At 32.2% G+C, this 25,558-nt stretch overlaps 1 long non-coding RNA gene across 1 annotated transcript; it reads left to right on the top strand.

Moving 5' to 3' along the window:
* Positions 1-3,317: 3,317 nt before the first annotated feature.
* LOC133178813 (uncharacterized) lies at positions 3,318-3,891 on the top strand. Its single transcript, XR_009720039.1, has 2 exons — positions 3,318-3,430; positions 3,834-3,891. It is a non-coding gene; the product is annotated as an uncharacterized LOC133178813 (long non-coding RNA).
* The last annotated feature ends 21,667 nt before the right edge of the window (positions 3,892-25,558 follow it).

The following is a 25,558-nucleotide window of genomic DNA, read 5'->3' as shown; positions in this document are numbered from 1 at the left end:
ATGTACTATTGTAATACATATGAAGTATTGACACCCGATTTACATGTTTGAAGAGAAACAAGTAATGCTTTAAGAACTCAAATCTAAAATAATTCAAATAAGAAGATATATTCATTGAAGCTTCAACTATTTAACGGACAAGAAGTAAATATGAATATTTAAGTATTAACTTGAATATTGCACTAAAACACCAGTACTGGCATTTCCAATGCTCTCAAATATTTGTTATATTTGACTTTGTTTAAACATCTATATTTGAAGAGCTAAATTTCAACTGTCTCTAATTGTGACCAATAAACGTCATGTATATGTATGAACGTTTTCAAGAACGTGTTGTTTTATAGTTTTTTTATTATCTTACATTTACATTATTTTTATATAGTTTTACAGATATATGTACAAATTTCTCCCTGTAGATTAGCACATGTTTTACAGTTTGTATTGTACATTTGATGACTAGATTATTTTATCATATTGGAAAGGTATATTTGTATTTCCTGATTGCGATTATTCTTCTGCACTATGATATATAACTTTTTACAGTATTGTTATCCATGAAATGTGGCATTTGACACTTTATAAAGGGACATCCACATAGAAAAGGTTCGTGAATTTGCCAACTGGAAAACGTATTTACACACGAAATTCACAGTTCAAACAAATCATCGTATTCTATATCTTGTATTAAAAAATATTTTGACGAAATGTACAGAATGCTCACGGTAACATAAAAAGATTCAACTAAAAAAATATTATAAAATGATTCCATACCATGTTTTAAATAACATGTTGAAATAAAGAAAAGGTAGTTACATGTATATCACAGGGAAAAGTGGCTTACATGATATTCATGTGATTATCTTTTTATTTGAAAATTATGTGAAAATCATGTAAAAATTATATAGATATTTTTTCATGCGAATATCATGTGAATAAGTATGCATGATATTCACATAATTTTTTTTAAAACTTTCATGTGAAGTTTTCTTTGCACGATATTTATTCGATTTGCTCTACATGTAAAATTCTAAAGAAAAGTATGTCAAAATGGCCTGAAGTTTCTACATAAATTTCACATATCTTGTTTTTCGTCTCTTTCCCATGCAAAGAATTCACATGAAATTCATGCGAATTTCATATAATATTTATGTTAACCACTTTTGCCTGTGATATATATTATTTATTTTAAACCTACCTTTGCATCATTCAGTTTTATTCACTTTTGAGAAATTTGTCTTCATTTCACAGTATTTTGCAAATAAATGTATTTGGTATGAATTTGTTTTCTCTGTTTCTTACGCGTTTAGATAGAAGTGTATACCCCTGTGACGGTGCATATTTTCGTTTTGTGCATATTTTCGTCTGCGCCAACTGCAATAAGCAACTATTCTCAATGCACATATTGTCGTCCATTGACCAATACTGTCTCTGGCTAAAAAATTATGTATGAACACATTGTCCTAGCAACAAAATGTGCCTACCGTTATGTTCATATTGTCGCCCCACAGTAACAGTTTGCTTAAGGATTATTTTTGTAGTTTTTTAATGTAATTGATTTGTAAATCACAAAAAAAAAAAAAAAAAAAAAAAAAAAAAGTATCATATGCTTTTTCATGCTGTCCAGTTATTATATTATATAATATCCAAGTACATAATGTCGTCCTGTATATATTGTCGGCGGCGACAAGTGTACCTACCCTCAATGCACATATTGTGTTCCATCGGTACATATTGCTGGCGATAATATGAGCCTACTCTCACTGCACATATTGCCGCTTCACAGTTAGGATTTTAGTAATATGGATGATGATAACGATAATAATGATGATCTCATGAGATCACTTATTTGCCATTTTTTAACTCCATTGAAACAACTGCAATGAATGCTATATTTAATAAACACGTGCGCAAGCAATACTGTGAAAAATAGAGCAACTACCGTAAGAACCGTGTTCTTTAAATCAGTTCATAAATAAAAGAACAGAAACCTCTCTCTCTATCTCTCCAAACTTAACCAAACTCCCTCTTTCTGTTTAAAAAAAGTGCACTAAAAATTTTAAAGAATTACACGATATGATTGAAAAAGCACTAAATTAAGAATATGCATGACATTTTTTCAATAAGACTTAAAAAGTGTGGACCCCAACCCCTATACATGTAATGCATCGCTACATTCAATCAATAATTTTTATTACTATTCTCAAAATTAGCATTTATTCTCAACTTGCATGTATATATAACGAGAAAAAGAGTACGCTGAATTTTCAGAATTCCGCTATCTTGGATATCATACAAATGTACAATACCCTGGATGCAATTTTTTGACCAAAATTTAAACGTCTTCTACATTATTGCTTATTTACCTACCTGTCTGCCACAAACTTTGTTTATCCCCCCTCTCTATCTTTTTTGGCGTCTCTCACTCTTGAAGACCGAGTCTCTTTCTCTTAAGACCCGAGTAAAAATTAATGGAAAAAATATATTGGCAACACGATGTACAAATTTTCACAGAAAATATTGTCATCGATGTGCTGACGTGACTGTAATCAGTTATCAATTCTGCAGGAGGAAAAAAAAGGTTCGTCTCGGCACATATTGTCGCTGGTGACAATATGTGCAGTGAGGGTAGGTATGTTTTTTCGCCGGCGACAATATGTATAGAACGGCAGTATGTATCGTCACAACCCGTCATATTTGCGGCGGCATATCTGCAAGCTTGAAATAAAATACAACACTGGAAAGTGTCATCATTCATTAAATATACTTCATATCTATGCAAAAATAAACAGCTAATCTCATGTCCGTTATGTCTTTATTAAACTGTTATTTTTACCTGATATGTTTTTGAAGATGTAGATAGATATTCAATGTTTCGTAGTTGGATATGGCATTTACAGTGCTGCTATCCCACAAGTTGACATGGGATGGGTTTTGATAGGATTCAGGATTGAGGATTCACGATAGAAACATATAGTAGTTAATCCAATCCTATCCTATCCCATCCTATCCTGTATCCTACAGCCAATCAGATTCGAGTAAAGGTTGATTCATATTTCATAATTAATTACAAAAACGGAATAAGATTTAAAACGTTTACAGAAGAAATATTTATAATTACAATAGAAAATAAACGTATTTTTTTTCCCTTAACACACATTAATTATTAACTTCGAGTAACTTGGCGTACGATTTAACCGTGAACGATCACCGGAGCAATCTTCGCATGTAAACAACGAAGAGTTCGGACACCAATTTCACCAATGGGCTTTATTTTCTTCAGCATGTTTGGATTCCTACTTGTTTTATAGTTCAATGAGATGTTTCTGTGTTAAATGTGCTCTGTTTGTCTGCATAATTCTACACGAACCGTCAACGGCGGACTTGAACAGATCGACATGATCGATATCGCAGTTGTTTGGTGCAAGAACTTGTGAGTATACTACCCACTGTACATGTATGCATGATTATACATATTCCCCTTGAAACAATGTTATAACGACCTCAGCTATCAAAAGTTTTCTCTTTTATAATATAGACAAAAATCGGGTGTAGAAAGAAGAGGTAGTGTAGGAAGGGGAGGGGGTTACAAATTTATAAATACTTTTGTCATGATTCAATGTGTTTTAAAACAATAAGATGTGTTAGGCCTTTTTCAGTTTGTTATTGCTATATTTTTATTTGAGTGCAATTATAATAAATAAATGCAGAATCATTTCTTATGCTGCTGTTTAAATTGTATAATAAGCCAACTCAGCACTTACAATGTACATTGTATGTATAACCTATTCTGGGCTATGAAATATAAATTGACCATTTATTATTCTTCATTGCAGAGAATGGTACTTGATTTTGCCTGCCCTCATCACAATATAAGGGATTTTACATTTAAAAGTAGGTCTGATTAGATTATTTATCATGTGTTTATGCATGAATATCAGTAAAAAACATACAAATCATTATCTGAGTTGAGATGAAGTTTCTGCAGATTCTCTGAATAAGTGATTTTCTTTTTAAAAAGTTGAGAGTAAAACTGAAAATAATGTGTTATTGTTCTGGTCATCATGGTCATGTTATATGTTTGTTTTGTTTTTATATATATATATATATATATATATACTTTCATTTTTTCATATTCAAATTTCAAGCAAAAAAGAAAACAAAGAAAAAGCATAAATAGATTAATACAAGCAGAAAATAGAGAAAAAACTCAAACAAATGTACTCATACTAGTTTACAAGTTGACGGGATGAAATGAATTACAATCTTCAAGTAAATTATGATTGTTTAATTAAGATATGATTATGAAGTTCCAGTAAATTTGTTTGATTTCTTTAAAATTTAATGCATTACTCTGGGAGAGAAAAAGGTGAAATTCAGCCAATTGTACATGAAATGAGAAAGATAATCACAATAAAATACAGTTTTTATGTATAATACATGACAAAATTGTACAATCTACATGCATATATTGAAATAATGGTGTGTTGTTGTTTTTTTTTCAGGACAATCCTGCATAATTGCTGCTGTACACATTGCAGTTCATCTCATTTGCTGCTGGAATAAATATGAAAGATGTTCTAACCACTGTCCAAGAGTCCCCTAGAGTCTGAAATCATGGCGTTTTTTATTGAGGAGTTCAGTGTGTGAAGTATTTGTTTTCTGTGCATTGTTGACATTTGTGAAACTGTTCGGTTACTTATGGCCAGCTATTTGACAACAACTTTGATATCTGAAATTCAATTTGAGCGAAAGACAGGCTGGTCAAATCATATGCATGTAAAACATCATTCAGTTGTAATAAGACATTGATAAACTTGAATTTAAACAAACAACACGTACATGTATCTGTGAGAATGGCATTGAAATACATGTATACTTTTGATGAATTTGTCTCATAATGGAACATTCAATTCTTATTCATTGTAGGTAAAAAATAAAACTGTAGATGAAATTTATTTGGCACCATATATATATATTTTATACTTTGAAGAAGCAATTACCGTGAATAAATATTGTAAACTTGGTCAAGCATTTATGTTCCTCATTTAGACCCTGATTAACACTCAAGATCAAATATCAAGGTCAAAAGCAAGATTTACTTACATATGGGTTATAAATACTGTAACTACTGTGAATTCATGTACATATGTTATAAGATCTAAGGAATATGTGTGTGTTCACTGCAATAATTATTGCTGTCAATCTATCTGACTATGAAGACTTATGAAAATGTTTTCTGTTAAATGTAAATTGATTAAATTCTCACTCATAAAAATATGGTAATAGAAATACACTCGCATGACACTGAACTGACCATAAACTGAGAACAAACTGAAGTGAAATAAGAAATTTTAACATTTTGAATATCTTGATTTTTATTCAGCAAACATGATATTAAATTTTTTTTTACATGTTTGTAAGATATTCACATTCAAACAATGATGAACTGAACATCTCAAACAAGAATAACTTTAAAAAATGTACATGTGTATATAAAAAAAATTTTATCATACATTTAAAATTAATTTTAACACATTTAATAAATAAAAGTCAAGATATTATAGATGCCTGTTCTTGGTTTATGGTCTTGTCATGTTTTCTTCTTTAGATTTACATCAGTATGAATATCTAATACAGGTGCAGTTAGATCTATATATTATTTTTCATGGTTCTCAGTTTAGGGGAAAAAAGTTTTACATAAATTTTACACGAAACGTATAACTGTTAAAACATCAAACATAGCCTACTTTTTTTCATTTATTTATTTAGTATGTGTAGAGAAATTGTATTTTCAACGGGTGCGGTTATTATACAGTGTACCTTCCCCGCATGAAGGTTTTGACATTTATAGTCTGATTCTTATAATTAAAAGCGTTAAATTTTGTTCATTAAGTCTACTTATTCGTAACATTAGAAAAGTATTTGAAATCTTTGTTGTTGTTTTTTTCCCCTTTTCCCTCTCTAATTTTAATCCCATTTATTTATTGTAGTGTATAGATTTGAAAAGAAATCACAAATACCGCGACGTCTCTTGATCATTGTTAGTATGTGAAATTAAAACAAATAAAATCTGATTATAATTTTTATCTTTAATTTTTCTGAAAGCTTATACTTTCTTTACATGTTCGCTGGATCAGTACTTGCCTATGTTTTATTGCAATCCTTTTGTTTATATTTTAACTGGGTACTCGAAAATTAATTCGTGCGGGGTGTCAGAAATTAATGGATGTCGATCTCGATTATTTTTTCTGCATTAAAACATAAATAAAATACATTATTATAACTGATTTTTATATGATGCTCATTTTATTTTTTTTTTTTTTCGTTTTGTCAAATTAATTCCTAAATATTAAAAAACTGAAAGTAGCAGGATAGGATAGGATAGGATTAGACTGAAATCACAGGATAGGATTGTGGATGCGGGATTCACGATAGGATAGGATAGGATTGTCAACTTATAGGATAGCAGCACTGTATTTCACGAGTTGGACAGGATTTTTTATATATATTTTCACCATTGTGAAACTATGAAACTTTATAATTATGGTGTGCCATTAAAAAGGTTAGGTAAAACGGGGTAAAATAATCTGAAATACAAATGGTTATAGCTTGAAAAGTGTAAAAGATCAATGGATGCCACATCATCGGCATATCGGGCTGGGAAGAGCAGAAAGTGGAAGGATTTATTGTTGAAAACTATTAAAATTTATCCTGCCTCTGTTAAAAGTCTTGAAAGAAGAAGGTACTTTTTTCGTCTTTATTGTGTCCTTAAAAATTATTGATTTCAAAAAGATATATAATTGGCTTTTATATGAGTTAATTTTATGAATGTGATAAATCATGAAAGAATACGGCATAAAGAAGGACTATTCTGGTAATATGATGCCATTAAATTGGTACATTTCTTAGTTCTTGACATGAAAAGCCTCGCCCACTTCTATTTTTGGATATGTTGTGTAAAATATTTTGAAAAATAGATTTTTTTTTTAAATCTTTGTGGGTGAAGCATGTGTTCTATATTTGAGAGAAAATTCCATTGAAAATTGATATCTTCTGCAACTTTTTAAGTTAATGACGTCACAATTAGCATTTAGGCGGTCATATGAGAAAAGCGATTTATGTGTACTTACTGTATTACTATTGGATGTGAACGACTCAGAAAGCATGATTTTTAAAACCTTACATCAATTTCATATTTTGGAAAAAATTAGGGACATATTTGTATTTAAATCGTACCTTGTTCTTTCATTGGTCGAGAAGAATACTGCCTACCGACATTATTTAAGAAATATTTTTAAGTTTTGTGTGAGATATTGGTGTGTAAATCACACAAACTTGTTACGTAAGCAAATTTCATGAAGCGCGCTAGCGCTTTATGATAAATATGCCTAAGTGCAAGTCTGTGTGATTTACACACCAATAATTCACATTAAACTAAAAAACATTCCTTATATTTACATTTAACATGTTCAAAAGCACCAAAAATATACTCAGTGTTTGAATTATTCGCTGCCCTTTATCGTTATATTTTTATTAACGTCTCTGTAGCTCATTGTGACGTCACTTTAGTGCGAGTTTCTCCGTGCATATTTCTACGCGTGAGTATACACGAAAATGGCATCTAAATCAATTTCACAGTCGTCTTAGTAGAAAACATAGCAAATGCGCGGCTAGGATAAGGCTCTCCGTAAAATATCAAACTGTTCCAACTGTAGTAACTTCTGTGAACTACCTAGATATGACGTCATAATTGCATTTGACGTCAAGTCACTGCATTCTTGAGCTGACATGACGGGGAAAGTGTCATAACTTTTTCATTCCTTTCACATGTAAAGACATTTCAGCGTTGTTGTTTGATTCAAGTGTATGGATTGTTCTTTATGCATAAGTGTGCTGTTATGAAGTTGAACATCGTTATCCCTTTAACTTGTCCGATATACATATATTCAAACAATAACAAAAAAAAAAAAAAAAAAAAAAAATACTGAGAAACGCTCCCCTTACATGTCCGTGGACAGAGTTAGAATTTATAAATCGTGTATATATTTGACTGGCACAAGTGATTAATAAGGATAAATTGAAGATATTTTGTGTGAATCTACTAAAGAAGTATATCCTCTAACTGAACTTTGCTGGGGGATTGTATGTAATTTATCCTATTTCGTATAAATTGCGATAAAGAGTGGAAAATGCCCCCTTGTATGTGGGTAACTTGAATTTCTCGTGGAATATTTTCTCAAGAAGTAAAATTCAGACTAGTCCCCAGCACTTTATATTTACCAAAGATCAAGATGAATTGACTTATGTGACAAATTTTTCTTAATAATGTTGTTTTGCACTTGTGCCGATGCGATTTTTGTACAACATTTAGGAATTTATAAGTGCTCATCACGTGATCAACAACGTCATGTGACATCACAAAAATGTATTATTATAATACCTGATTACACTCTCCTCACAAGTTGACTGTAAAATCATACATAGATTACTAATTGAAATTAAAATCTAGCTTAAAATGAAATGTATATTTTAATGCATATTAAGCCTTCGGACAGCCTTAACATAGCTGCGTGTAAATATATTCTTAATATGCCCCTTCCGCGTGACCTACTGACCACATATCAAATCAATATACCCTCTTTACATGCCGTACTGTCTATATCATATTCAATATGTTGTTTTCATTTGAACATTTCATTTGCAAGAGCGAGCCTAATAACTGACGTCACATAAGCATTAAACGACGTCACAATGTAAACAATTGTTAGTGAACGCTTTGCATAACTCAGGGAACATTAACTTTATGAAAAAAAATTTCTTCGACGGGAGAAATTTATTTTATGTACACTTAGAGGGGTAATACGGAAATATATGGGGTCCTTGAAAAAATGCATATTGGGCGAAGCGTACGAGGTCCAATATGCATTTTTTTCAAGGACCCTATCAAAGTGTCTGCATAACTAATAATAAATATTAATTCTACTTCCCATTTGTCATTATTATGTATTCTGTTTTACAACATGCATGTTTATTAGTCATTAGATCATTGACTTTTTGGTCATATACCTAGCCCTTCCTTGAATCAGAAATTGTGATACAAATATTTCAAGAATCGTTTAGAATAAAACAGGTCTTGCACAATCTCTTGATGATACACAATAGTTGCATTGAATTAGGTTTAGCTGTTCTAGTATAACTTGATTTAGCTATTCAAAACACCTTGATTTATTTCGTATTTAATCATACTCCTCCTAAAATGTGCAGGTTATTTTTCAACATCGATAAAACGTGCTATATGGTGACATTGTTATTTTTAGATTTGAACTTTTTTGAAAAGAAAGGCTTTTCAAAATATTGAGTCTCCTTCCGAGCATTTGCAAGATTTTTAAAAGTTTTTCATTCAACTGTAAAATCTTTCTCTTTCTCCTAATACTGTGTGGTCGCCCACGTGGCGCAGTGGTTATAGCATTTGCTCTAGAGTCGTGGAGTAAGGAGTAGATCTTTACGTCGCGTGTTCGAATTCCCACTACGGGATATGTAGACCGATCCTTGAATGAGACCGTATAAACGAGGCTTAGTAGGTGGTGACACGATAAAGATCCCTCACTGCTCAAAGACCGTAAGTGCCGAGTACATGTTGGCGTCTTGATATGTGAAAAATTCTCGAAGGGACGTTTAGCAAACAAACAAACAAACAAACAAACAGACTATGTAACATCTACTTTGATCAAAAATTAAAATGAAGGTAGAAGATCAGTTTTTTTTAAATTGATTTACTATATTGGGGGATTTTACGCTATGTAATTCATGCAGCGAGTGAGGATTAAATAATCATTATCTTAAATAAAACAACAAGAAACACACTAAAATAGAAAGAAACACAAGGAGTTTTATTTCTCGTGTTAAACAATGTGTAAAAATGTTATATTTAGTATGTTGTAAAACTATCCCTTGCCTCGATCTGGTTCTTCTCCGCAGCTAGGATAAGGCTGTCCGAAGAACGTCACAGTGTACCAGCCGCAGTAACTTCTCTAAACTACCTAGATATGACGTCATAATGGCATATGACGTCAAGTCACTGCAAATTTGAGCAGACATGACGGGGAAAGTGTCATAACTTTTACATTCCTTTCACATCACATGTAGAATTTTTTTACGTTGATGTTTAATTCATGTGTCTGGATTGTTGTTTTAAGGCTGTTATGATGGTGAATATTTGCAGTATAATATCGTTTTTCCTTTTCCTTGTCTAACATGTACGTATTCAAACAATTACAAAACAAAATGTGAAACGCTCCCCCTTACGCGTCTGTGAGAATTTATAAATCGTGTATATATTAGTCTGGCACAAGTGAAAAATAAGGATTAATTGAAGATATTCTGTGTGAATCTACTAGAGAAATATGTCCTCTAACTGAATTTTGCTGGGGGATTGTATGTAATTTATCCCATTTTGTATAAATTGCGATGAAGAGTGGAAAATGACCCCTTGTATGTGAGTAAGTTGAATTTCTCGTGAAATATTTTCTTAACAAATAAAATTCAGACTTTCCCCCAGCACTTTATATATACTCAAGAATACGTTTAATTGATTTATGTAACAAGCCGTTCACAATAATTTTGTTTTTCACTTGTGCCGATGCGATTTTTGTGCAACATTTAAGAAAATTTATAAGTGTCCGTCACGTGATCAACACAGTCATGTGACATCACAAAAATGCTTTTTTATAATACCTTATTCAAATCTCTTTACAACTTAACTGTGTATGTATACATAGATTACAAATTTAAATCAAAACAAAGCTCAAAATAAAATAGTATATATCTAATGCAAATTAAGCCTTCGGACAGCCTTAACATAGCTGCGTCTTTGCTCAATACCGAATCGTACTGGGGAAAAGTTCACAGGTATACACCTATCCTATGCATCTAAAAGTTTAGGAAGAGTCCCAAATGCCTAAGAAACATTTCAATTTATGTTGAGCAAGTGCCCCTGGGGCAATTCATAATTATTCAAATATTTCTAAAACAATTGTGATCCAACCCATAAATTTATACTTTGGGTGCTTATGTCATGAGTATTATGTTAGACAAGTACACCAGTGGCATCCCTACCCAATACATTTTTTTCTCAAAGGCTCAAGAGAGCTTTTCTGATTAAAATGTGTGACATTTGACCTCAGAGTGAAAATTACGAAACTTTATTGGACATCTACAGACACCACAAATCATCATCCGAAAGTTCATTTTGCCACTGGGTAAATTGTAAGATTTGTTTTGAGAACTAGGGTGTTTAATAGAAAAAAAAAAACATCGTTTATCGTCCCCATTTCGCTCCTAGGCTGAAAATTAAAATTTCGAAATCGTCAGGATACCACCAATCATCTTCCAAAAACAGGGCCTGCAGTCCCCCGTGCCCTATCCAAAAATATACCTCACTATGACGGAGATCCTGTGAAATTATAATCCTCTCCTGAAAACATCAGAATAAAAATATGGAAGAGGGATACCCTATTATCTATTGCAGCTTAGTCTTATTGAAATTAGAAGTAGTATTGTGAGAGAATTTCAACAAGGGGCCCATGGGCAACAACGCTCACCTGAGTAACTTTGGTCGCTTGCTGTTCTTCACCAGATTTTCACCCTTGTAATACCTATTGTTGTCCCACCCTACCCGGGGGTCCTGATTTGAACAATTTAGAATCTACACTACCCAGGATGCTTCCACAAAAAGTTCCGCTTTCCTGGCGCAGTGGTTCTTGTGAAGAAGATTTTTAAATATTTTCCTATATTTTTCAATGGAAAAATTGGATTCCCCATTATTGCCCCGCCCTACCCTAAGGGGTCATGATTTGAACAATTTAGAATCTACACTACCCCAGGATGCTTCCAAATAAGTTTCAGCTTTTCTTGTCAGGGGTTCTTGAGAAGATTTTTTTAAAGACCCCACTCTATTTTTGTTTTTTCTTGATTATTTCCCCTTGTTAAAGGACTTGGCCCTCCATTTTAACAATTTAAATCCCCCTTTACCCAAGGATGCCTTGTACTAATTTTGGTTAAATTTGACTCAGCGGTTTTTGAAAAGTTGAAAATATGAAAAGTTTACAAACGGACGACGGACAATGGGTGATAAGAAAAGCTCACTTGAGCTTTAAGTGAGGATGTGTCTGATCTCTCAGGCAAATTTTAATGAGTTTTCTTAATTTTTTCTTGCCGATTGAAATTGAAATAAAATATATTTAAGTAGATTCCTGATCAAGGTACACAGAATGTACAAGAATGTTTCTAACTTCTAACGTCTTTTTAATTTTCTTTTATTTCTATGAATAGAGGTTCCTGAAAAAAAATGTGTATTTTGGTATTTTGATACGATTAACCGGTTATTCGGTCGGAACGTGTTGCGGTTAACCGATTAGCAATTCTGTATTCGATTGCCATTCCTTATATATATATATATATATATATATATATATATATATATATACATGTATGTCCTAAAATCTGTATATTACGATAAAAATAAAAGCACATTGGCTAACTTAAATCCCATGACCAGAATCAACCTATATCTAAGTTTTCTGGCTTGTTCCTAGAATTATCTGAGAAATCATGGCAGGACAGTAGTATCAGAGTATCTCATAGATGAGGGCCACTATCTGTCGATTTCTAGATAATTCTCTACTATCACATAACACTAAATTCCTGTTTCCTAAAAAGTTCGTACATACGAGGGTTGTCCAAAAAGTTCGTGGACAAATGCTTAATTTTCTTTATAAAGTCCGCAATGGCAAACATGTACGATAATATCTTAATATAGACCATGATTGAGTAAATGTACAAAAAATTAAAACAATGCACACTATTTACTGAACATTATAGGTATAAATACTTTGTATATGCAAGTCGCATGGGCCAGTCTGACGTAACGCTTATTTCATGATAACGTCAGATATATGAATTTTGATTTTTTTATTGCATGTTCATAGACGCACGCTATTTTTCTTTATTATGTGTGCAATAATATTTATGTATAGATTATTATTAATTTAAATTTTAAAATTCAGAACAATACACAATAATCTACGAGCGTCATCAATATTAACACTTCGAAAACACAGGATGCCCAGCCCGACGGCGCTATATTTATAACAACGTCATGAATAGGAATATATCCTATTTTCATCAAATAACAGTGGTTTTCCACTTCTTGTAGTGTCTCCGTAATTTTACACACCGTTGAAAAATCGTATACACCAATTACAAATCACTAGACTAAATATTTTCCAATAAATTTAAGTTGTTTGAATAAATATTTTATTTTCGACGACGTTTCAACCATATTAACCATAATTGTATGGTTGGACGCTGTCCCGTTCGGATGGCCGAAGTCGCTATTTCTGTCAATTTTTAAACATACTTCTTGCGGTTTTCACTTAATATTTTCATTGTCTATTTAGTAAGCGATACTAAAAGTATCAGAAAATGGCGATAACCGCTTTATTTGTGATATATTAAATTCTTATTCAGCTTTGACTTGTTTTAAAAAGAAAATGATCATTTCAATCAGATCACTTAATAAAAAGTTCATGGCATTTTAACCCTGGTCCGTGCGCACTATCGGCGACCTTTAATGATCAACCGAGATTTTTACAAAAATATTAAGTTCAAATTATAAAAACCAAACTATTCCAACTTGGATTTTCATAACTAATATTTTGGTATACAATAAGCATATCTTGAACCATTCATTTTGTCAAAAACGCCATTGTCCACGAACTTTTTGGACAACCCTCGTATATGTATATCATCGATCATTTTTGTCTCTTTTTTATACTGTAATACGAGAAAATATGGCACACTACTAATTTTAGCGCCCCTGAACGCTAAAATTAAAGGAAAAGAATATTGCATTTATATATTTTAATGAAAACCGCAAGCGCTAAAATTTATATGCGCCAATATATTCCCACTTGCATTTGCGCTAACATAAGTATGCGCCAAATTTCCTCTTTTTACAGTATATATTTTGAATATAGTGTGTGGTTGAGCTCTTGGTGTGTTTGATCGAGCTGAGGAATGACCTACTTCCTCAGCTCTTGAAAGTTTAAATTGCCTTGTTTACCAGTATGTATTGGAGATGAGGGTAATTTTGATTTTGACCTCCAAAAGTCTCTTGTAAAATGTCTTATTCTACCACAGACATAACACTGTTGAAACCACTATTGAAATAATTATTTCAATAGTGGTTGAGAGTGCATTTCAAATCCAATCACAGGTTGTAACCACTATTGAAACAACGTTCACTATTGAAATAATTATCTCAATAGAGGGTGAACGGGCATTTCAAAACCCAACACACGTTGCAACCACTATTGAAATAACTATTGAAACAATAGTTAGTTTTGAATGCATTTCAAAACCTAAACCAGGCTGCAACCACTATTGAAATAATGTTCACTATTGAAATAAAGTTTTCAATAGTGATTGAAATAAAGATTTCAATAGTTGCTTACAACGATTTCAATACCCAAACTACATTGCAAGCCTTATTGATATATATATATATATATATATATATATATATATATATATATATATATATATATATATATATATATATATATATATATATATATATATATATATATATATATATATATATATATATATAAAGATAAATTCTTCATTATGTTTCCCAACATAATGAAATAATTTATTGAGTTTAAAATATGATATGTAATTTGATGTTTTAATTTCTGTCTAGAAATACTATTAATACTCGGATATCTGTGATTTAAGTGATCTAGTAATTTTTAAGTAATTTTGTTATATAGGGAGAGGGACGTTAAACAACATACAAACAAACAAACAAAAAAAAATGTCCGTATATTAATGGTAATTTATTGAAAAGAAGGGAATACAAAAATTTACACGTCATATATTAAACTCAATAAATATTATATATCACATCACGTTGGACAACGTAACGAACAATTTATCCTTATTTTTTTTTTCAGTATTGGGGTTATTTCAGTAAGGCTTGCAATGTGGATTTGGTAATGAAATCATTGCAAGCAACTACTAAAATAATTATTTTAATCACTACTGAAATCTTTATTTCAATCACTATTGAAATCTTTACTTCAATCACTATTGAATCTTTATTTCAATCACTATTGAATTTTTTTTTCAATACTGAACTTAATTTCAATAGTAGATGCAGCCTGGTTTAGGTTTTAAAATGCATTTAAAACCTCTATTGAAATCATTGTTTCAATAGTGAACGTTATTTCAATAGTGGTTGCAACCTGTGTTTGTTTTTGAAATGCACGTTCACCCACTATTGAAATTATTGTTTCAAAAGTGAACGTTATTTCAATAATGGCTACAATCTGAGTTTGGTTTTGAAATGAACTCTCAACCAAATTTGAAATCATTATTTCAATAGTGAACGTTATTTCAACAGTGGTTGCAACAATGCATTATTTAAAAAAAACAAACTTGTCTTGTAATTTCATTTAATTTTTTGCCAAAGTAAAAGTCAGACAGTGATAAGGAGGAGAGATGGAAATACCCCAGTTATAAAGACTCATGAATAACATTAGAAACTCATGCTCGCCAATTCTCGGAAGGAGACAGGGTATTTTGATAAGCGATTTCTTTTTTCTCGCATTGTTTTCAGAACCGTTCATAGCTGAAAATCGCCACTTCACCATAGTGTGACTTTGTTTAATTGAAAAAAAAAACTGAACATTTTAGAAAACATACAATTTAATAGCTACATTAAACTGTTTTAAAAAGCTAAATCAAGCTATATCAGTAAAGCTAAGCATAACTGAACTATAGATCTTATTCAAAAGATTTTGTAAGACCTGTTTAACTCAACCATTCTTTAAAAAAATTGATATTATCATTCCTGATTCAATTATATGTTGTTTTACGTTCCTTGCAAAATTTTCAACTGATTTAGAGACGTAACAATACACCTGCGAAGGTTTTCAAATTTAGACCTATACTCGGCTCTCAGTGCCATTGAGCAGTGAGAGTTTAAGATGCCAACGCCTATTGTGACATTGGACTCTATATGAGTGAAAAAAATTCTATTTCTAGTTATTTTTGTAGCTTGAAACCTAATAATATAATTACAAATAGCAGAGGCGGCTTAATCCCCTCGGTTAATTTTCTGAGGACCTGGCAGTTTCAAAATATGCAAATATGTGATTAAGCAATATATATGCAGATAAATGTTGAGAGTACCTGTCTTTAATCAATTATATAATTACAATAAATTAAAGTCATGCTGGCTCTTGAGCGATCGGCTCTTAAAGCTCGGCTCTTATGGTTACCAGCTCTTACAGCTCGGCTCTTATGATTACCGGCTCTTACAGCTCTGTTTGGCTCTTACTGGCTCCCTCAGTAGCTTTCTTGGTAATAAATAATATTTAAGGCCAGGAAAGATTCATTCAGTCACGTTTAAAGCTTAAAATATATTTATTTGTTCTAAGAAATTAAATACCTAAATCATCAATTGACAGTCGTTCGTTTTGTCCGCTTCAGCATCTACTTCGTAACTAACTCAACTCTGCCGCTTCACTTATATTAGTACCCATTGTTGCTAATTACACCACCTAGCGGAAACATATCTAAAATACCGCTTGCACCGGAAAAACTTCTCCCGGATTGTCTCATTATTGTCAAATATTTGTATATTGTGCTTTTTAATCGACAAATGGCAATGTTTTTCACACCAGCGAGCTTCATATTCTGCAGCTAGGTTCAACATCAAACAAAGATTTTTATTAACCAGTCTTGGTAGAATTAATGCATTCTTCATGCACCAGTTTCAACGACTTTTCCATTCTTTCCCCAATTATCTCAACAGCCATTAAATATGATTTAGAAAGTGATGCTGAGGTCTACTTTTCTGTTTTGAAAAGAAGTAGCACTTATATCCTTAAGATTATACATTAATATACAAGTTAGTAAATATAGGTATGTATTTTACCGAGGTTAAGCGAATAATGTATCATTTTGCTGATGTATTATATTTGTTTTCTATCTCTCTCTCTCTCTCTCTCTCTCTCTCTGAAAATTTTTTATCCGTTTAAATAAAAAATATTGAAACACTCCCTATAAGTGAAGCAAACAGATGTAAAACAAATATTTGTACTATAGACAACTACTTGTACTACAACAAATGTATTGCTTATAAGATATACATTTTATAATATCAATCACGATCAGGGTACAGGTGACATTGCTGAAAGTTCTACATCTTCATAATGATTTGGCGTTTGATGTTCAGACAAAGACACTGTTGGACATATCGACTTTCGAACAAAGTCAGAAACTCGGATTAATATGTACATTACAGCCAAAATGAATACTAGTAGTGAAAGAGAAACAATAGTAAGTATGAAAGGGTTGTCCAATATGGAAAATGATTTTAATCTAATTATGTTTTCTGCTGTTGTTTTTTCATTAATGTTGACTGTATAGTAGACAGTTACTACTGTTGCGTCGACGTCTTTGTAGAGCTGGCGTAACGATAAATTTTCTGGAACTGTTTTCGTTACTGTATCTTTGTTTGTTGCTGTAACTACAATAATTAAAAATCACTGAAAGATGAAGTCTATGTCTTTCCATTAACGTGCTGACATGTACAAGTTTTCAATACATATCCATAATTAATATAACATAAAGTGGATGATTCTTATATTTCATGAAATTTGATTATTAGTGTCAGTCTTTTTAATACTTTGTTTCTAATACAAGTTTATCGGAAGAATACTAAAATATATCGAATTCAAAAATAATCTTTTTTTAGAACGTAGTAAAAAAAGAACATACAAAAATGTAAAAAAAAAAAAAAAAAAAAAAAAAAAAAAAAAAAAAAAAAAAAAAAAAAATAAAAGAAAAGAAAACACGGTATCTTCGCAATCACATTTTTTTTCTGCGGAAATTTGTCCCAGCGTACTTAAAGTACATTTAAGAAATATATATTGGCGATCTAGCAATTTCGCATAAATTTCTACTTACAGATCTAGATTCAACAGAAATCGTCATTCCGTGGAATTTTGACCCCATGGAAATAGAACATTTACAGAATTCAAAGAAAAATAGTTATTTTATTCTAGATTACGGGTTTATAAAGCAGATGCGGAAGAAAGCACATGTTTTGCTTAATGCAAAACTTTCAAATACTAGTCAATTTATTGTTTTCTGATAGTTTCACATAAATAAGAGTCTAAACCTTCTCTTTCAATTTACTCTCTGTAGACAATTTTTTATGCAAAGTTTGCATACAACTATACATGTACTGGGGTTTCTAATGCTGTAATTAATATACATTTTAAAATGTCATTTAATAATTTGAACCCAATATACATGTTTTAGTCTAAAAATGATCATGCTACGTACATCGTGGAAATTCCTTTGCATAATTGATAAGCAAATTAGTCGGTTACCTGACAAAGTACTTGATTGACAACCTCTGAACGGATTACATGACGATTCGTTGCACACACACACAAGGCTGCAATTCGGCCCATACTGGGGATGTGTACAAACTACGAAAAGTACATCATGTTGCCTTTATCATATAATGTAAGAAATTAAATATTATATTTTCTAAACAATAGTTCATACGTGCAGATAATTAATACTTAAAATATGATTTTCAGCAAACCAAGAATTTTATCCCAACCAAGGTTTTTGTCCACATGAAGGCATTTTCTTTTGCTTAAAATATTAACAACGTTAGGATTGAGAAAGAAATATACTTAAAATCGCGATTACTTAACGGAAGTATTTCGCGATGGAGGTACAGTAGGAAACGTCAATGAGCTGGGGACAACGTGCTGTCGAATACGCTTGGCGATCGATCACTGTAGGTTATAAGAAATAAGTCCTGGTGAATTATCTTGCTAAATGTTCGGTGCACCACTCTGATAAAATTCAGGAAATGCTAGTTGTCTTCTCTTACATTCTGTAGATATATTCCGCTAAGCCGACTCTTTTTCTAGCATTTCTTTCTGATAAACGTTACTTTTGGAAGTCTAAACATTCCGAATAAGATGACTTTCTGAAGTGCAACCACTGGCAATACATTTTCGACATACATGTACGTATTGTTCGAATCATTCGATTATCACTTGCGTAAACAATATGTCATGCTCGCAGATGGATAAAACGTACGCTCAACTAGGACTTAAGGTCACTTGCTCATTCACAACTATCAAACCTGTTTACTTCGCTACAAAATATAGTGCATTGCAACCGCAAAGTGAAAGTAGAGTAAATCATTCTACTGGAAGCCTTTACAAATGTAATGTACAACTAACAGAAATTGCATTTCATCTGATCTGATTTCATCTCGTCTGATGTTAGGAAAGATACAATAGGGGTTAATGCAACCAACATTGACTATTAAATATATATATAGTTTATATGGTAATGATTTATATTAGGTGACATCTGGTCTCCCTCATGATAAACCACGTTACGCGACCTTATCAAAATAAAACACTAGCAAACCTCTGGTCTCCTTATTACTATCAGAGTAGGTGACCTTTGTCGCTGCATGCGCGGTTCTACCGGGAAGGTTGGAGGAGTAGATCATGCCCTCCTTGTATTTTTTACTGATACTTTAGATAATGGAATAATGATTTGGTAATGAATTACGTTAGGTGACCTCTGGTTTCCCAAATAATATATGCCACAATAGGCGACCTTATCAATATAACACTCTAGCTATTCCTCTGGCCTCCTTACAGAAAAAGTTTTCCCTTGTATTTGATGAGTGAAAATTCATGGAAGGGAGATGCTGAACTCGAATCACCATCCCGCTAGATCTGTAAATGGGGAAACAATACTAACCAAAATAGACTTACCAAAAATAGACTAATAAAACACGGACCCCTTGAGAATTGTTTCTTAGAATCTTATACATGTTTATGAAGACAATCAAATTGTCCAAACACACACACCCTTTCCGACGAAATAAATTTATTGAAATGGAGATATTGTGTACCTCTTTTGTTTTTGCTTGTCATTAAAATCAGAGTCTGTGTTTGGAAAATAATTCTTCATATGCCACACGTTTAACCTCTTACCTCCTAGGTGTCTACTAGGTGTCCTTTTGGTCTCACTAATTATGTACAATATAAAGTGACCTCCGGTCTCCGTATTCATGCATAACTTTATGTGACCTCTGGTCCCTCTAATGATGTAAAATATAAGGTGTCCTGTGGTCTCCGTATTTATATATATCTTTGTGTGACCTTTGGTCTCCCTAATGATGTGCAATATAAGGTGACCTCTGGACTCCCTAATAATGTAAGATATTCGGTTACTTATGGTCCCTATAATTATGTACACTAAAAGGTGAACTCTGGTCTCCGTGTTTATGTACAACTTTTTGTGTCCTCAGGTTTCACAAATGATGTATAATATTCGGTGTCCTCTGGTCTCCCTAATAATTAAAGGACAATATAAGGTAACATCTGATCTCCCTATTAATGTACAATATAAGGTAACCAATGGCCATCCTAATGATTACAATATAAGGTGACCTCTGGTCTCTTAATAATGTACAATATTCGATGACCTTTGGTCTGCCTAATGCTGAACAATTTAAGATGACCTCTGGTCTCCTTGATTTTGTACAACTTTAAGTGACCTCTGGTTTAACAAATGATGAACAATATTATGTGACCCCTGGCCTTCCTAATAATGATAAAAACATCGGTGACCTCATGCCTTCCTAATAATGTGCCATATTCGTTGACCTTCATGTATGGTTACCCTAATGATGCACAATACAAGATAGCCTCTGGTCTCACTAATGATGTACAATTTAAGGTGACCTCTGGTCTCCCTAACGATGTACATTATATGGTCTCCCTATATAACTTAATGTGAACTCTGATATCAGTAAAAATGTTTATTTAAGAGTGAACTTTAGTCACCAAGTTAACAAATTAATATTATACAATTAATTACCCCTTATGCGGTCAACATGGTAAAATAAGGACCCGAGACCTGGCCCACGAGGTGACCTGACCTGACCGAGGCCGCGTAGCGGCCGAGGTCAGGTCAGGTCAGCGAGTGGGCCAGGTCGAGGGTCCTTATTTTACCATGTTGAACTCATAAGGGGTAATCAATTGTTTTATTATACCGATATAAGTTAAGGCAATTTTTGTAAGCTTAATTACTAAAATAATCAATTACATGTATAAGACCTACGAACTGTTATCAGTGTTTCATCGGGATCGGGATTCGCTAGTGAAGTTGTTTACTTTTCGGCTGCTAGTCTTGTAAGTTTTTGCACCGCCGATTTATTAAAACACTCTGTGATTGTCAATAACATTGCATTTTTATAAATTCACAGATACCATTCCCGACTACAATGACAATCTGGTGCAGACTTTTACTGTACAAGAGAGCCGAGTCTGCGTTCGTTGAATTGTAACGAAAGTTAATTTCAATGAAAACGATAAATGTTATGACGCATCTAAAGGCCAATCGTGTTCCGTATCCTAAAAATACTATACATATTTTTATAACGGCAATTTTTGTAATGTACAATCATTACTGTATGCATATTTTTTTTAATTTGAATGGAATTTGGATTAACAGGTCATTTTTAGCGGTCATTAATTTTATTGACCGGTCATTATACCCCACGTGCAATGATTCCTAGGTCATTATTGCTGTAAACGGTACTTTTTGGAGTCATTATTGAGTTTAAAAGCCTTCTAACAAGCAAATCAAATTTGAGTATTCTTAATAGAGGTATAATAATCATCTTTATGTGTCCTCTGATCTCCCTTATGGAGACGAGAGGTCACCATATATTGTATATCATTAGAGACACCAGAGGTCGCATAAGGTTGTATGTGAATAAGAAGTTCAGAGGTCACCCTAAATTGTACATTATAGGGAGACCAAAGGTCGCATCATATTGAACTTTATTAGGGAGACCAGGGTTCATCTTATATTGTACATTATTAGGGAGATCAGAGGTCATCTTATATTGTAAATTAGTAGGAAGACCAGAGGTCACTTATATGTATTCATATGAAGCAGAATGTATTCAAAAACTTCTACACCAGAAGAAGAAAACACTTGCTGTGGCCTTCAACTAGACATTTCGATACATCGACGACGTATTATCAATTAACAATAGTTACTTTCATTCATATGTCGACTCGATATATCCAAGTGAGCCTGAAATAAAATATACCACAGATTCTGACACATCTGTTTCGTATTTAGATATTTTACTAGAAAAAGACGTTAATGGTAACCTAACAACAAAGCTTTATGATAAACGTGATGGCTTCAATTTTTCAATCGACAAGTTCCCTTATCTATGTAGCAATATAGCCTTATCAACTGCATATAGGGTTTATGTCTCTCAGTTGATTCGATACGCAAGAGCATGTTCTACGTATGAACAATTTCTAAAACAAGGCAAGCTATTGACAAACAAGTTGACGAAACGAGGAGATCAACAGTCTCGTTAGAAGTCATCTTTTTGCAAGTTCTTGCAAGCGGTCACCTTATATTGTATATCTTTAGGGAGACCAGAGGTTTCATAAAATTATATATGAAAACGGAGAACAGAGGTCATCCTATATTGTACATTATAAGGAGGATCAGAGGTCACATTATATTGTATATCATTAGGGAGATCAGAGGTTTCATAAAATTGTATATTAATACGAGACGAGAGGTCACCCTATATTGTACATTAATAGGCAGACCAGAGTTTACTTTATACTGTACATTATCAAGGAGACCAAAGGTCACATTATATTGAACTTTATTAAGGAGACCAGAGGTCACCTTATATTGTAGAGCATTTGTGAAACCAGAGGTCACAAAAAGTTGTACATAAACACGGAGACCAGAGGTTGCCTTATATTGTACATAATTAGGGGGACTATAGGTCACCGAATATTGTACATTATTAGGGAGACCAGAGGTCAGCTTATATTGAACCTTATTAGGGGGACCAGAGGTCACCATAAATTGTACATTAGTATCTAGATCAGAAGTCACCTTATACTGTACATTATCAGGGAGACCAAAGATCTAAATCTTTTTTTTTTTTCATTGTTCATCATATGTTTATCGTTGAATATCAGTTTTTTAAAATTTGTTTGAAAATAAATTCAAGATTTTAGAAAATCCAGAAGCAACAATATCTGAAACGAGGCGGAATATTAACAGGCGGGTTAATAAAACGGTGATGACAAGAATCTAGTTTACGGTCATCATTTCGCAGGTTCTATGGTCGATACAATGACCTTGTCGTCAAGTACATTATGTCGAATGCTTGCTGACTTTTTTCGTTCTGGTATTTAAGCCAATTTATAAAAACTGAATTGTCAACGATTTTTTTTATTTGCGCGACCATGACAATGAGCTCATAGCGGGTGTGGCCGGACGGCGTTAGTGCTTACTCCTCCTTGGCGCATGGTCCTGCCTCTGATGATTTTAAGAGGTTCGTGTTTGCTCTGCTCCAAATTAATATTGTTTCAATAGAATCTGAAATTGATTACTGTTCGCAATCTTCATTATCCTCATATTTTATTATTTGTGTTATGATAGAATGAAAGTTGTAAATAAATCTTTGTTTATGTACATTAAGAAGACAGCATAGAGTGAAATAAGTATTTTTTTCTTCCCATGATTAAATCTTTAGATACTTATTTTCATAATTGTTGCATTTTTGAAAAGTCCTTTGGCAAGGTTCAGTTTCTTAAATGACTGATGTTGATACTGAAACGAATAATGTGCATTTTCTAACAAAACTAAACATTTTGAAGCAGAACAAACAGGAGCCTCCTAAATTCTTTTTTTTTTTCATGTTTTATTTTTATTTCTTAATAAAAACAAACATAGAAATATATATATATAACATATTTAGAACAAGTTACATTACGAACTTAAGATAATATGACAATATTGACTTAATACAATGTAAAGCAATTGAAACATGCATTCGAAAATATTTTAGGCAAAATCTTTAAAAAGCCTGTAGTCTACAAGAGAGTTCAAATTTTTCAGAATGGAAGCATAGAAAATTATTGAAGATTTAACATGATTAAAAATGTTGTAGCTAGTTTCATCCAAGGAATGTAGTCGACAGTTCATCTTATATTTGTAAATTCTATAGGCAACATAAGAGATGAGTGTATTGAGTGATACAATTTTTCTATTGCGCTCAGAACTAAATCCAATCATTACATGTTTCCATTTGATATCTATTTTCAGATAAGAACTTAATCTGTTCCATATTTCAATAACATTTTTACATTCAAAAATGAGATGTTTTGAAGTTTCGTTCACATGGCATAATTTGCATTGGCTGTTCGTTTCTTTTTTCCATTTACTGAGATAGAAATTATTACAGAGAATATTGTTTAAAAGTTTATAGTTGAATTCTGTAAGTTGTCTATCGGGTATGTCGTATAATTTACATTGATATATATTTTTCCATTCTACAGGTTCAACACTGAACTCTTTGTTTAAAACTGTTTGATAGCACGGTTTACAAAATTTCTTGTGTACAAAATTTTCATAGAAAAATCTGCATCTTTGATCTAAGACATTAACATATCCTGTGTAGAATAGAAAATAATTTCTGTAACGTATGTTCACAAACTTACAATTTGAAAAATCATACTTTCGTAGTAAAGGTTTGAAAACAGAAGTAAGAATTTTATATTCACACAACCAGTTTGACTTGTTTTTTATACACTTCGAAAAATCTGACAATGATTTGAAATTACCATCATCGTCAAACAAATCCTTAACATGTAAAATCCCACTGACTATCCAATTTTTAAAAAATAATGTATTTCCTCTATAAACAAAGTTACAATTGTTCCATATCGGCTGTTGAAGAATATTATCGGAAGAGATTTTGTTCAAAGAATAAGGCTTACAATCATTGAAGCAACATAACATTTGTTGATAGAAAATAGGTAGTTTCTCTAGTTTCTCTATATTTTCTTTCTTTCTATCGGAGAAACTTAACGCATAAGGAGCATCAAAATTTAACTTTTAACAATAGCCATCAAAAATGTTGTACAAAATACCTTTTTTTCTTAACAACCTATGTACCCAAGCCGCTTTTAAAGCTTTTAATTTACATTCAATATCAACAATTGAAAGGCCACCTTTTGAAATTCTACCTATTAGCGTGTTTCGTTTAATTCGTTCATTTTTATCCCAAATAAAGTTATAAATTAGACGTTGTATTTTTTTCATGTAAGCAATATCAGGAAGACTAAGTATTGAAGCAACATATGTAAGTTTAGATATCGCAAGTGTCTTTACTATACATGATTTACCAAATAACGTAAGTTTTCTTCTTTTCCAGGATTCAAAAAGTTTTTCAATATCGTGATAAATTTTCATCCAGTTTTTAGTGTAACATTCTTCCTTGTCGTGTCCAATGAAGATTCCTAAGCATCTTACTGCTTTATTCGTGATTTTTATGCCGTGGAGTTCATTATACATCTTTTTTAGTTCCCCTAACAAA

The sequence above is a fragment of the Saccostrea echinata genome, unplaced genomic scaffold (assembly GCF_033153115.1).
Source record: "Saccostrea echinata isolate AGI-Se365-2 ecotype Australia unplaced genomic scaffold, CSIRO_AGI_Sech_v1 ptg000003l, whole genome shotgun sequence".
NCBI lineage: Eukaryota > Metazoa > Mollusca > Bivalvia > Ostreida > Ostreidae > Saccostrea > Saccostrea echinata.
This window is presented reverse-complemented; position numbering and strand designations above follow the sequence as displayed.